Source organism: Pristiophorus japonicus, chromosome 17, assembly GCF_044704955.1.
Source record: "Pristiophorus japonicus isolate sPriJap1 chromosome 17, sPriJap1.hap1, whole genome shotgun sequence".
Taxonomy (NCBI): Eukaryota; Metazoa; Chordata; class Chondrichthyes; family Pristiophoridae; genus Pristiophorus; species Pristiophorus japonicus.
The window spans coordinates 65,983,557-65,998,783 of record NC_091993.1 but is presented as its reverse complement, the minus strand read 5'-3'; the positions used below and the strand labels follow the sequence as shown (position 1 = coordinate 65,998,783).

Below are 15,227 nucleotides of genomic sequence, written 5' to 3'. Positions count from 1 at the left end.
GAATTCCTGGGGATGAGGGTAGCAGTAGACAGGATCAGACGTACTGCGTCCAAAACGGAAGCGATCCAGAGAGCACCCAGACCCCGTAACATGACGGAGCTGTGTTCGTACCTGGGGCTGCTGAACTATTTTGGTAACTTTCTTCCCAAATTGAGCACACTGTTAGAGCCGCTACACGTGCTCCTATGCAAAGGTCGCGATTGGGTCTGGGGGGGCAGCCAGGAAAGGGCTTTTGATAGAGCACGCAATTTGTTATGCTCCAACAAACTGTTAACGTTATATGACCCGTGTAAGAAACTAGTTTTAACGTGCGATGTATCGTCCTATGGGGTCAGATGTGTGTTGCAGCATGTGAATACCATGGTCAGTTACAGTAGGTAGCTTATGCCTTCAGAAGTCTGTCCCAGGCAGAAAGGGGCTATGGGATGGTAATAAAGGTGTATATGTTGTAAAAAAAAAATGCACCAGTACCTGTTTGGCAGGAAATTTGAGCTGGAGACAGATCACAACCCCCTAACGTCCCTTTTGGCCGACAACAAGGCCATAAATGTGAATGCATCGGCCCGCATACAGAGGTGGGTACTTACGTTAGCCGCCTATGACGACACAATTCGGCACAGACCAGGCACTGAAAACTGTGCCGATGCACTCAGCAGGCTCCCACTAGCCACCACTGAGAGGGAAGCTGAGCGTGATTCTGAGATGGTCATGGCTGTTGAAACTCTCGAAAGCGAAGGCTCACCTGTGACAGCCCGTCAGATCAAAGTCTTCAATTAAGAAATGTGTCCTGAATGGGGACTGGGCAGCCACGTACAGGGCATGCCCTGAGGAGTTTAAACCGTTTCATAGGCGCAAGGATGAACTCTCGATTCAAGCTGATTGCCTACTGTGGGGAAACTGAGTAGTCATGCCCCAGAAAGGCAGAGAGGTGTTTATCAGAGAACATCACAATGAGTACCCAGGCATTGTCATGATGAAGGCAATTGCGAGGTCACACATTTGGAGGCCAGGGATAGATGCAGACCTGGAACTTTGTGTTTGCAGTTGCAACACGTATGCTCAGCTAGGAATCGCACCCAGGGAAGCCCCCCTTAGAAACATAGAAACATGGAAAATAGGTGCAGGAGTAGGCCATTCGGCCCTTCAAGCCTTCATCGCCATTCAATGAGTTCATGGCTGAACATGCAACTTCAGTACCCCATTCCTGCTTTCTCGCCATACCCCTTGATCCCCCTAGTAGTAAGGACTACATTTAACTCCTTTTTGAATATATTTAGTGAATTGGCCTCAACAACTTTCTGTGGTAGAGAATTCCACAGGTTCACCACTCTCTGGGTGGTGAAGTTTCTCCTCATCTCGGTCCGAAATGGCTTACCCCTTATCCTTCGACTGTGACCCCTGATTCTGGACTTCCCCAACATTGGGAACATTCTTCCTGCATCTAACCTGTCTAAACCCGTCAGAATTTTAAACGTTTCTAGAGAACCCCTCTCATTCTTCTGAACTCCAGTGAATACAAGCCCAGTTGAGATCCAGTCTTTCTTGATAGGTCAGTCCCGCCATCCCGGGAATCACTCTGGTGAACCTTCGCTGCACTCACTCAATGGCAAGAACGTCCTTCCTCAAGTTAGGAGACCAAAACTGTACACAATACTCCAGGTGTGGCCTCACCAAGGCCCTGTACAACTGTAGTAACACCTCCTTGCTCCTGTAGTTAAATCCCCTCGCTATGAAGGCCACCATTTGCTTTCATAACCGCCTGCTGTACCTGTATGCCAACCTTCAATGACTGATGTACCATGACACCCAGGTCTTGTTGCACCTCCCCTTTTCCTGATCTGTCACCATTCAGATAATAGTCTGTCTCTCTGTTTTTACCACCAAAGTGGATAACCTCACATTTATCCACATTATATTTAATCTGCCATGCATTTGCCCACTCACCTAACCTATCCAAGTCGCTCTGCAGCCTCATAGCATCCTCCTCGCAGCTCATACTGCCACCTAACTTAGTGTCATCCGCAAATTTGGAGATACTACATTTAATCCCCTTGTCGAAATCATTAATGTACAATGTAAACAGCTGGGGCCCCAGCATAGAACCTTGCGGTACCCCACTAGTCACTGCCTGCCATTCTGAAAAGTCCCCATTTACTCCTACTCTTTGCTTCCTGTCTGCCAACCAGTTCTCAATCCACATCAGCACACTACCCCTAATCCCATGTGCTTTAACTTTGCACACTAATCTCTTGTGTGGGACCTTGTCAAAAGCCTTCTGAAAGTCCAAATACACCACATCAACTGGTTCTTCCTTGTCCACTCTACTGGAATCATCCTCAAGAAATTCCAGAAGATTTGTCAAGCATGATTTCCCTTTCACAAATCCATGCTGACTTGGACTTATCATGTCACCTCTTTCCAAATGCGCTGCTGACATCCTTAATAATTGATTCCATCATTTTACCCACTGCCGATGTCAGGCTGACAGGTCTATAATTCCCTGTTTTCTCTCTCTCTCCTTTTTTAAAAAGTGGGGCTACATTGGTTCCCCTCCACTCCATCGGAACTGATCCAGAGTCAATTGAATGTTGGAAAATGACTGTCAATGCATCCGCTATTTCCAAGGCCACCTCCTTAAGTACTCTGGGATGCAGACCATCAGGCCCTGGGGATTTATCGGCCTTCAATCCCATCAATTTCCCCAACACAATTTCCCGACTAATAAGGATTTCCCTCACTTCCTCCTTCTTACTAGACCCTCTGACCCCTTTTATATCCAGAAGATTGTTTGTGTTCTCCTTAGTGAATACCGAACCAAAGTACTTGTTCAATTGGTCTGCCATTTCTTTGTTCCCGGTTATGACTTCCCCTGATTCTGACTGCAGGGGACCTACGTTTTTACTAACCTTTTTCTCTTTATATATCTATAGAAGCTTTTGCAGTCCATTTTAATGTTCCTTGCAAGCTTCCTCTCATCCTCCTTTGCTGAGTTCTAAATTTCTCCCAGTCCCCGGGTTCGCTGCGATTTCTGGTCAATTTGTATGCCACTTCCTTGGCTTTAGTACTATCCCTGATTTCCCTTGATAGCCACGGTTGAGCCACCTTCCCTTTTTTATTTTTACGCCAGACAGGAATGTACAATTGTTGTAGTTCATCCATACGGTCTCTAAATGTCTGCCATTGCCCATCCACTGTCAACCCCTTCAGTATCATTCGCCAATCTATCCATCAATTCATGTCTCATACCTTCAAAGTTACCCTTCTTTAAGTTCTGGACCATGGATTCTGAATTAACTTTCATTCTCCATCCTAATGTAGAATTCCACCATATTATGGTCACTCTTCCCCAAGGGGCCTCGCACAACAAGATTGCTAATTAATCCTCTCTCATTAAACAACACCCAGTCTAAGATGGCCTCCACCCTAGTTGGTTCCTCGATATATTGGTCTAGAAAACCATCCGTTATGCACTCCAGGAAATCCTCCTCCACCGTATTGTTTCCAGTTTGGTTAGCTCAATCTATATGCATATTAAAGTCACCCATGATAACTGCTGCACATTTATTGCATGTACCCCTAATTTCCTGTTTGATGCCCTCCCCAACATCACTACTACTATTTGGAGGTCTGTACACAACTCCCACTAGCGTTTTCTGCCCCTTGGTATTCCGTAGCTCCACCCATACTGATTCCACATCATCCAAGCTAATGTCTTTCCTTACAATTGCATTAATTTCCTCTTTAACCAGCAACGCCACCTTGCCTCCTTTTCCTTTCTGTCTATCCTTCCTAAATGTTGAATACCCTTGGATGTTGAGTTCCCAGCCTTGGTCACCCTGGAGTCATGTCTCCGTGATGCCAACCACATCGTATCCGTTAACTGCTATCTGCAGTTAATTCGTCCACCTTATTCCGAATACTCCTCGCATTGAGGCACAGAGCCTTCAGGCTTGCCTTTTTAACACACTTAGACCCTTTAGCATTTTGCTGCAAAGTGGCCCTTTTTGTTTTTTGCCTTGGGTTTCTCTGCCCTCCACTTTTACTCATCTCTTTTCTATCTTTTGCTTCTGTTTCCAATTTGTTTCCCTCTGTCTCCCTGCATTGGTTCCCATCCCCCTGCCATATTAGGTAAACTCCTCCCCAACAGCAGCAGCAGCCGCTGGTCCTGCCCCGCCAAGCCATGGTCACGGATCCATGTGGACTACGCAGGTCCTTTCATGGGAAAAATGTTTTTGGTTGTAGTAGACGCCTACTTCAAATGGATTGAGTGTGCCATTTTAAATTCAAGCACATCCTCTGCCACGGTAGAAGGTCTATGGGCAATGTTCGCCACCCATGGTCTACCGGACGTCTTGGTCAGTGATAATGGCCCGTGCTTCACAAGCACTGAATTACAGGACTTCATGGCAGGCAATGGAATCAACCATGTCAGAACAGCATTGTTCCTGTTGGCCAATAGATCCTGACCACACTCGCTCACAGGGGTCCCACCCGCAGAGCTGATAATGAAAAGGATGCTCAAAACCAGGTTATCCCTTTTACACCCTACTGTGAAAGAAACTGTTGAGAGCAGGCGTCAGTCGCAATGTGACTACCATGACAGGAATGCGAGGGCGTGATGTATTGATGCCAATGACCCTGTTTTTGTCCTTAATTATGCTGCAGGGCCCAAATGGCTTGCAGGCACTGTGATTGCCAAAGAGGCAAATAGGGTTTTGGTAGTTAAACTTACCAATGGACAAATCTGCCACAAACACGTGGATCAAACTAAAAGGAAGTTCAGCAACCCCATAGAAGAAGCAGAGGAAGAACACGACATAGAATTCACTCCACCACAGGTGACCGAACACAGGGAACCAAGTGGAGGAGAGCCCAGTCACTGTGAGCAGTCCGGACAGGCCTGAGGCACTGCAAACAGCAGACACTCAGGCCAGCGCCCAACAACCGGAGCCCCAACTCAGGCGCTCTACAAGGGAGTGTAAACCACCAGAGAGACTTAACCTGTGATCCCAATAAGACTTTGCGGAGAGATGATGTCATGTATTCAACTGTCATTGTAACCCATGTATAAGCTGACCTAAGTTGTACACCTTGAGAACATTGACCACAAGGTGATGAACTTGTGGGAGACATTCCTAACCTGGACTTTCAGGTATAAAAGGGGAAGCTCCACCCACCGTCTGTCTCTTGAGGTCTTGGTAATAAAGGTAACTGGTCACAGAGTGACCTTCTCTCAAGTATGGGCCTCGTGTGCATTTATACTGTATAGTAAGGACATATCAATAACAGGTAGGATTTTAAAAAAAGATTTTGTAAAGCATTTTCAGTTGCAGTAATATTGTTTTTGTAAAGAGCTGTAACCTGTTGGAGATTAAATTAAGCCACTAATGAAGTTTATAAGCTTAAAAAATACCAAGACATGATTTCTTGCCAAATCTCATGATTTTTAAGAGTTTGTCTCATGATTTATGAGACGGTGGGGTTGGCAGACTGAATTATAATAGGTTCAGGCTCATTTATACTTACTGAAAAGACTTGTATGTTTATAACAGCTGCTTGGATGCAAAGGATAGGCAGTGGCCTTTCACGTCTCAGACTTAAGTTCCAATAAAGCCCAGACTAATGGGCTGCAAATCTGTATTTGTATGGGTTCCTTGTGAAATGGGTGTGGGCTCACAGCATGAATAAAGCACACTCGGTTGGGGGGGCAATCGGGTGGCTGGTGTGGGATATGGCGTCATATCATACTGTGAATTCTTATGAGATTGCAGAGAGGAAAGGGAGTTTTACTCTGCATTCAACTGGGCTGGTTGGCTGCAGAATTGTACCAAATGGCGTGCCATAGGGACTGATACTGGGACCCATACTATTTCTGATCTACATGTCTGGCCTATATGTGACTCCAGTCCCACACCAAACTGAAATGGCCTAGCAAGCCACTTAGTTGGCGCCCTATTTCCATCATTAAAGAGCCTAGCGCCTGTTTCAGGTGTGGGCTCTGGATGCCTCTTTTGATGCCTATACCAATATAGCAGGAGCGGCACCACCAGTGTAAAAAGTGGGGTATATTCGACGTTTAGCCGCCTGTTTTGCGCCTTAAAAACAGATGAAATGCCAACGAATTTCAAGACAATTGGCCTTTATGAAGCCTGTTACGATTTCTCATAAATGTGAGTACATCGCTTTAATGTACCCATAATGCAATGTCAGACTAAGAAATGAAGAGCAAAGAGACACGGAAAGAGAAGATCACTCTGGATTATTTGCACCAGGTGAATTCTGACTAATTTCTTCTCATATTAAATTCATTCAATTGACAGTTTGCGAATGTAAAACTCAGAATATCCAGGGACTGGTGATAGCATTATTACTTTTTTCCTGTAGACAGCCGCAACCCCATCAACGTACTCTTCTGCTATCTGGGTCGGCAGCATTTCCCTCTGCCAATCTTCTCCCACTGCCCTTTGCACACCAGCTCTTGGAATGAAGCAAGCAGTTTACTTCTGTGATCACTCTCCTCAGCTCTCAATGTAAAGCAGATCAAGCCTCCTGCGAGAGAGACAAGTACCTGTCAGACAGCTCCATGTAATACAATCACTTGTTATACAATGGAGTTATACTGCACAACCCGCTTGTAGTATACCAGTCTCAGGCAATGTTTAATGTAAGCTGCGTGGGTATGCGTCCGCGCAGTAATCATGTACCGCCAAGGCTGCTCACAAGCTTTCCATTGGAAATACCATGCAGATGCAGAACTTAAACGGACCGCGCATTGAAATAAACATGCAGCGCGCAACAAAGCAGAGCTTAGAGTGAACATTGGATTCAGGCCATTCGAACAGTAGGTACCTGCAGTATCACTCAGTACACTCTGACCCCGCAGTATTGCTCAGTGCACTCTGACCCCGCAGTATTGCTCAGTGCACTCTGACCCCGCAGTATTGCTCAGTGCACTCTGACCCCGCAGTATCGCTCAGTGCACTCTGTCCCCGCTCTAACAGCAGGGACCTGCAGTATAACTGATTGAACATTTACCTGCAATTATTCTACAAGCAGTATGATTTTGAAGGTGAACAATATGATTGAAACATCCCCCTCCTACACTTAGATATTTCTGTTTGCCGACACATGTCTGTAAAAGGAACTTTCTGTGTAGAATTAGACCTGCCCCTGGAGCTGTTGCCTTGTGACAGTCACCTTGTTTGGGTGGCACGGCCTGTGGATGCCGAACAATGACAGGCCGAACTGACTTACGGGGATGGGCCTTTCTACTCGCCTGATTTGGTGACTCTCAGTATCTCTGGAAGGATGTCCCACAGCAGATGTTGTTGAGCCAGTCCACCAACAATAGTCACTAAATCATAGGTACCTACAGCAATTTAATCCAACAACAAAGAGGCTTGTTAGACTGCACAGGCCAACTGTTACCTGACTTCATATAACAAAATGAAAGAAGACCTTTTTTAATAAGTCGAGTTCCCTTTAAACCCAACCAGTCAGATCGAAAAAGACACCACTCCTCTACCAGTAAAGGAACTCTGAGGGTCTCCGAAATATTCAGACAAGAGCTCTTCCAAGGACTCAAACCTCAAAGATTGTCGGACAGAATGAAGGGGCCTGTTCTCTGGGGGTTACGGGTATTATTTAGCTGGTTTATCTGCTTTTATAGGCAATGGCTTATCTGCTGTTACCATCCAATGTGTCAGACTCTGATACAGGCCTTTGGATTCAACTATCTTCACCACTTGTTCACTGCCATCTATTCCATGGAAGTTCTTAAATCCCAGTTTCTGCAGCTAAAGAGACCAGATTATTACATTATGTGTTATCCAACAAGCCTCTAGTCTATTACACTTGTCTCCATAGTATTTTATCAAGCCCCATGTCGTGTATCCTACATGGTTACTGCTTGCACTATTACAAGGTGTGCCACCAGAAGGCACCGCAGTGGGAGACTTGCAGGTTACCTGTACAGGTGTGCCTGGCCTAATATAAAAGGCAGGCCACCATGTGTGATCCTCACTCTGGAGATATCAATGAAGGACTAAGGTCACTACAGTTCAAGTACAACACATTGCCTCGTGGAGTCATTATCAGAGCATCTAAAGACACAACAATTGGCGACGAGATTACGGACCTTCACGCGAAAATGTCTATCCTTAGTACGTTGGAGCAGTTCACCGATGGTGATGATTGGGACGCCTTTGAGGAGAGGCTCAACTATTTCTTCACAGCAAATGACCTGGCAAGCGACAACCCGGCCACACTGGCTGATAAGCGCAGAGCTATCCTGCTAACCAGTTTTGGGCCCATCGTCTATGGCCTCGTCATGGATTTGCTGGCACCAGTGAAGACAACGACCAAGACGCACAAGGAGCTCGTAACGCTGATCCAAGAGCAACTCAAGCCCAAGGAGAGCATCCTCACAGCCAGACATCAGTTCTACACGCACAGAAGGCCAGGAAATCGCGAAATATGCTACAGACCTAAGGAGGCTGCCGGCACCATGTGATTTCGGCAACCACCTCACCGAAGCACTGCGGGACATTTTTGTCATTGGAATCAGCCATGAGGGCCTTCTTCAAAAGCTACTGTCTGCGGACACCACAGTCACACTGCAGAAGGCTATCTCTGTGAGCCAAGCATTCATGACCTCGACCTACGGCTCTAGGCAGATGACTCATCCTCAGGACTCAAACTCGGCAAGTACTGTGCACAGAGTGGCGCCTTTTAGAGGCTGGACTGTAGAATGCAAACCTTTTCAGGGAACAGAGAACAGGCCCCCGAGTCCCTTAACTCAGAGTCCGCCGAGGGGGGCTAGTCGGGTAGCTCCATGCTGCCATTGTGGAGGGAATCACAGGACTCACTAGTGCCGTTTTAAAAACTATGTGTGTAAAGGCTGCAGCACAAAGGGCCAGCTCCAGTGAATTGTAAGAGAAATTTGACTCACTGTGTTGATGAAGAGTCTGCAGATGGCCATGAATCCAGCGTAAATTATGAAACGATAGGCAGAGAGGCAGCTCAGCCCCACGATAAAGTATATAGCATATTTACCTGCACCGTTGAGGATGGAAGTCAAGATAGATGGCATTCCAGTCTTCATGGAAGTGGACACGGGGTGAACCAGTCAGTAATGAATCAAGAATCCTTTGAGAGGCTATGGGACAATCAAGCTGAACGACCCAAGTTGGTCCCGGTTCAGGCAAAGCTGCATACCTACACCGATGAACTTATCCCAGTCGTTGGTAGTGCGGATGTAAATGTACTCCATGATGGCGAGGTGCACAAGTTACCTCTGTGGATTGTTGCAGGTGATGGACCAATGCTACTTGGAAGAAGGTGGATGGAGAAGATCCATTCGAAGTGGGAAGACTTTATCCCTCCAGCGATCGACGTCCTTCACGCTCGGAGGCAAAGCAAGCACTCACCTGAGGGTGGACCCGGCACCAGAGAGCAGATCAGCACAGCAGCCGAGGCACAGACCGCTCAGCACGACTGCGTGGAGATGATCCAGCTGAGACGACCCAAACGCACCTTCCATGCTCCAGTAGCAGGACTCCGGAGGAAGAAAATCGGATCCAAAGGCGACTTCCCAGCTTCGGTGGCAGAACCCGGGGAGAAGAGGATCACCACAGTCGACATCGTGAATGGAGGAAAGATGGCCCCAAACCACGAGGTGATGCGCTGAAGAAAAAGATGGTGGCGGCCAGACCAGGAGGTGCAGCGCTGATGGAGCAACACGTGGCACCAAACGGAGAAGAGGATTGGGGTAAAGAAAGCAAGGCTCTCTTAAAGGAGGCCTGCAACCCAACACACTTAAAGGGACAGTTCCACATTTTCAAACAATGTAAGAGCAACTGTGAGTTAGATGTAAAATGTGCAATTGATGATCAGATTGTGAGCATGCAATAAGCAAAGAAAAGGCGTGTGATCGTGGTCGGAGCTACAGGTTATTTACAATGAGTAATAAAACGTTGTGCAATGTAGGATTTCAACTGCACTCAGTCAATGCAGTGGGCAGACACCTATCGGGAGCACACAGGTCCAGCGAGCTCCCCAATGTAGTAGCCTGCATCCCTGGGACCAGAGTTATGCACCATGGGATGTGGCCCCAAACAGCCAATACATATGAGCTGCAGAACAAGCGATCTCAGGAGGTATCTCAACGGCGCCGGTATCGATATCCTGCCCCTGATCAGCTCCACCTCTCAGGCACTCAATGGCACCCACTGCCACGAGCCTGAAAGAGCAAACTGTGCTAAGCGCAGCCCCCAGACTCCATCGCCACCAAGGCCAGACCCGGGAACGAAGCGTCACCCACAACAATTCTCCCAAAGGGGACCGGGACCAGCCAGGATCCCAAACCAAACATCGCCCAGGCAAGCAGTTCCCTGTGCACTGCTAGACAACAGCTCCTCAGGGAGCAGCAGCGACCCAGGGTGCAAAGAAAGGACAGGGAGGTCACCAGCATCTGTGAACCTGCCCGACGCTAGGAGCAACGGCAACCGCCCCGAGACCAGGCAACTTAAGCCAACTGGGTTCCCACTGCCAGCACTGGGCACCGCGCCACCACCAGACTGCCTGGACACCATCCGGCAGTTCTGGAACTAGCTTGTCCTTACGCACCGGTTACCGATCCCCAGTACCTATCAATAATGTATCTCACCAGTCGAATGTACTTGCCTCACAACTGAACCACAAATGTAATGCAAACTTTTTTTTCTGGACTTGAATGTTTATGAATGTAATGAGCCTCCGGCATAATCTATATGTGGGGGAGAGATAATAGAGTGGTCAAGGACACACACAAACAGAAACCACCAGCACTCTACTGCCAACGAAACACCAACCACTCACCCAAGATAAAAACGACCTGCCATGGGTCAACCAGATAGAGCTAAGCCCAGAGCACAGTCAATGCAGAGGCGATTTGCACGAAAGGCTTGGGGAGAGTGATGTCATGTATCCTACATGGTTACTGCTTGCACTGTTACAAGGTGTGCCTAGTATAAAAGGCAAGCCACCAGGTGTGATCCTCTGGCATTATCAATAAAGGATTAAGGTCACTACAGTTCAAGTACAACACATTGCCTCGAGGAGTCATTATCAGAGCATCTAAAGGCACAACACTCCACATGAAGGGTTAATTGTGCCACACAGTTTGGAGTTCCAGCATCTACACTGCTTCATGATTTGGACAGGAGGGTATCACTTTTGGCACTTGCACCAATTACAGCTAACTGAAAAAAAGAAGTATTTTTCTGCCTCGTGTATCATGTGCTGGACTTTTCTCTTTCTACCATGGTTCATGGGTCCAAAAATAGAAAAATGTTACGAACAGAAAATGGGCTCGCTTCTTTTCATACCCCGAGATTTCCCTGCGTCTGTGCCCAACTGAGCTGGATTTCCTGTGTGCAGGACAGTAGCGGGTTAGGTGCTGGATTAACTGTCCAGAAGTTGTGAGTTCAAATCCGACCAGGGCAAGTTGGGAAATTGAATTCATTAAATCTTGTAATTTGTGGGCTGGCAACAGAAAAAGTGATCTTGGAAGCTGCCGGATTGTCATTAAAAAAAAAAACAATTTTGGAAAGCCCTTCTCAGCCTGTCTTGTTCCAATGGAAGTTTTACAGATATAAAAAGATATATTCTTCCTGGAATATACAGTGATCTTTGTCAGGATATTTGAACATGCTTGTGGGGAAATTGTCAGTACTTTCACTCATTTCACACAAGCGCCTTGGGACGTTTTAATACGTTAAAAGGTGCTATATAAATAAAAGTTATCATTTCACAGTTTCTCTTCCTCCACTCATACCCACAATAGCAGCAATGTTCAATAATAAGCAACGGAGACATTCTAAAACCGTCTCACTATTGCACAGAGCGATGAATCCTGAGGGAAATTTGCACTGGTTTATATCACTATCTCTATGGCATTCGATTACGGTTTCATCGTCTCTTACCCCTTCAGCCACCATTCCTGTTCCACAGGGCACATCAAGGACGAGCGCGCTCCCTCGATCTTCTGGATACACAGAGTCCACGGTCTCTACATCGAATCTGGGAGACTAGTACTCCATCGCACTCATATGCTGAGGGCAGAAAGAAATTGCATTCACACGGTCTGGCTCCTGGAAGAGTTTTGATATAGAATCCTTATCTTAGAGCACGGAGTACGCGCTAAACCGGGTACATAAGAACATAAGAAATAGGAACAGGAGTAGGCCATACAGCCCCTCGAGCCTGCTCCGCCATTCAATAAAATCATGGCTGATCTGATCACGGACTCAGCTCCACTTCCCCGCCCGCTCTCCATAACCCCTTATTCCCTTATCGTACAAGAAACTGTCTATTTCTGTCTTAAATTTATTCAATGTCCCAGCTTCCACAGCTCTCTGAGGCAGCAAATTCCACAGATTTACAACCCTCTGAGAGAAGACATTCTTCCTCATCATCTCTGTTTTAAATGGGCAGTCCCTTATTCTAAGATCATGCCCCCTAATTCTAGTCTCCCCCATCAGTGGAAACATCCTCTCTGCATCCACCTTGTCAAGCCCCCTCATAATCTTATACGTTTCAATAAGATCACCTCTCATTCTTCTGAATTCCAATGAGTAGAGGCCCAACTTACTCAACCTTTCCTCATAAATCAACTCCCTCATCCCCGGAATCAACCTCGTGAACCTTCTCTGAACTGCCTCCACAGCAAGTATATCCTTTCGTAAATATGGAAACCAAAACTGCACGCAGTATTCCAGGTGTGGCCTCACCAATACCTTGTATAGCTGTAGCAAGAATTCCCTGCTTTTGTACTCCATCCCTTTCGCAATAAAGGCCAAGATACCATTGGCCTTCCTGATAACTTGCTGTACCTGCATATTATCCTTTTGTGTTTCATGCACAAATACCCCCAGGTCCCGCTGTACTGCAGCACTTTGCAATATTTCTCCATTTAAGTAATAAATTTGATTTTTTTCTGCCAAAGTGCATGACCTCACACTTTCCAACATGATACTCCAAGTGCTAAACTTTTGCCCACTCACTTAGCCTGTCTATGTCCTTTTGCAGATTATTTGTGTCCTCCTCACACATTGCTTTTCCTCCCATCTTTGTATATTCTTCCAAGTCGTTAATATAGATTGTAAATAGTTGGGGTAGCCTGGTGACTGCCAGCCCCTATTGTATTATCGCAGGTGAATGGCCTGCAATTTGCCACCCATTGAATTAACAAATGGAGAATTTTCGGATACACACCTACCACAGCCGAGGTTACCCAACCCCAGCATAGTCTGAAGAAGTTAACCCCATGAAAAGTTTGGGTCGGGTTATGTCATTTTTTACGGCGCTGACTATATTGATGCCACCTCCTGTGCTATTTACATCTTACCTCCCTCCTTGTCTATGTTGGTAGTTTTAATTCCATCTTTTCTCTCTTTCAGTCCCCACTGCGACCCCTTTACTCATAGTGTTCCTGTTATTAACCGACCCCATTACCCTTCTTGCAGCACATCACCACTTTGCTCGAATGGACACCCACTTGAGTCTTTTACTGTATCTAGCAACAATAATGACTGAGGTTAAGGGGTAAAGTGTGCTGTGGGAGATGGAAACTAGCTTAAAGAGAGGAATAGCAGTCATCTTCAATAGGAATTTTACAGAGTCACATAAGAGGATCCCAATGGTTAGGTCTTGGGGACCTTGCTATTTTTACCAATTAATGACGGTAGCTTAATCTATAGATCATGGGGTGATAATAGATTAATCTATAAATCATGGGGTGATGGTAGAGCAATCTATAGATCCGGGGTGATGGTAGATAAATCTATAGATCTGGGGGTGATGGTAGAAAAATCTATAGATCCGGGGGTAATGGTAGATTAATCTATAGATCTGGGAGTGATGATAGATTAATCTATAGATCCTGGGGTGATGGTAGATTAATCTGTAGATCCAGGGGTCATGGTAGATTAATCTATAGATCATGGGGTGATGGTAGATCAATCTATAGTGCCGGGCTGCAGTAAAACAACAATGAAACCACTTTCATGTTTGTATTAGTAAAGGGGCAAAGAACAAGTCAAAAGATTCGATAATGCTGACCTATAAGACATTGTTTATCAAACCCCCTTACGAATGCTGTGCATTGTTCTGGTTACCGACTCTTCGGAAGGATATCTTCCTTGATAGGGTTCAGAGGCAAGGCAAAAAGGGATTGTGGTTTCAGGTACTTCAGATATGAGAAAATGATAAGGAAATTGAATTTATTTCCTTTAGTAAAGAGACTTCAAGTTGAGTTTAAGTTTCAAGATTATAAATTTCAAGGATGTCTGAATGGAATTGTTCACAGCGGTGAAGGGTTCGACCATTGGAGACGTGTTAAACATTAGATGTGCACTTTAACCTACAGTGCTTTTTGATCTTTATGACTGTTTTTCTTCCTTGGTTATGGAATGCTGGCAGATGTGTCTAAAACGGTGTTGCCATAGCCACACCAGTAGTGGCACGTCGGCAATTTCTATTGGACAACACTGGACTAAAACCGTCTAGAAACCTCCAGCACGAAACAACTTTCCCCCTTTAATCATTAAACAGAAATAAATATTGGTAACATTACAATCTGATGGAGAACAATTTGCTCTGGTTGCTATGGGTAATGGCTCCATAACTACAAGCAGGACATTTGTGTAATTGGCATTTGTAGCAAAATTTTAAATGCATTTAAAAAGTATGTGTGGAGACACCAAGTAGTGTAACAGTGACCATGTTGCTACACAGATGGGTGGAGAGATTCTTTCCCCCAGAGGGCAGTTCTATGGCTAGTATTGTGAGATGGTGACAGGCACTACCTTCTCATAGTTCTCAGCCCAAGAATTGTAAAATTTCACTTTTTCTTCTGTGTCCATGTCTCTGTACAAAGTGCGGAGGTTCTTGGTGGCAGCAGCCACATCTATTCCAGACTGTTCCATCCTATGGAAATAAAGAATACGAGCCGGTAATAGGAGGGTTGGAATAAAATATTACAGCAAAAACTTCCTTTCATTCCAATTACGAGGAATTGAAATGAGACAGATACACCCTTCCTACAAATACTGTACACGGATTGAAATGAGACAGATATGCCCTTTGTCCAAATATTGAGGTGGTTTCAGTCCTTGGCCAGTGTCATGTATGTATGCTTGTGGTTACTAGCCACCAGGGGGCGCCACTGTCAGAGGTCATTGGGCTGT

General features: G+C 45.9%; 1 pseudogene; it reads right to left on the bottom strand.

The window, feature by feature from the left end:
* Positions 1-6,200: 6,200 nt before the first annotated feature.
* Positions 6,201-14,963, bottom strand: LOC139228196 (methyltransferase-like protein 27; annotated as a pseudogene).
* Between the last annotated feature and the right edge of the window lie 264 nt (positions 14,964-15,227).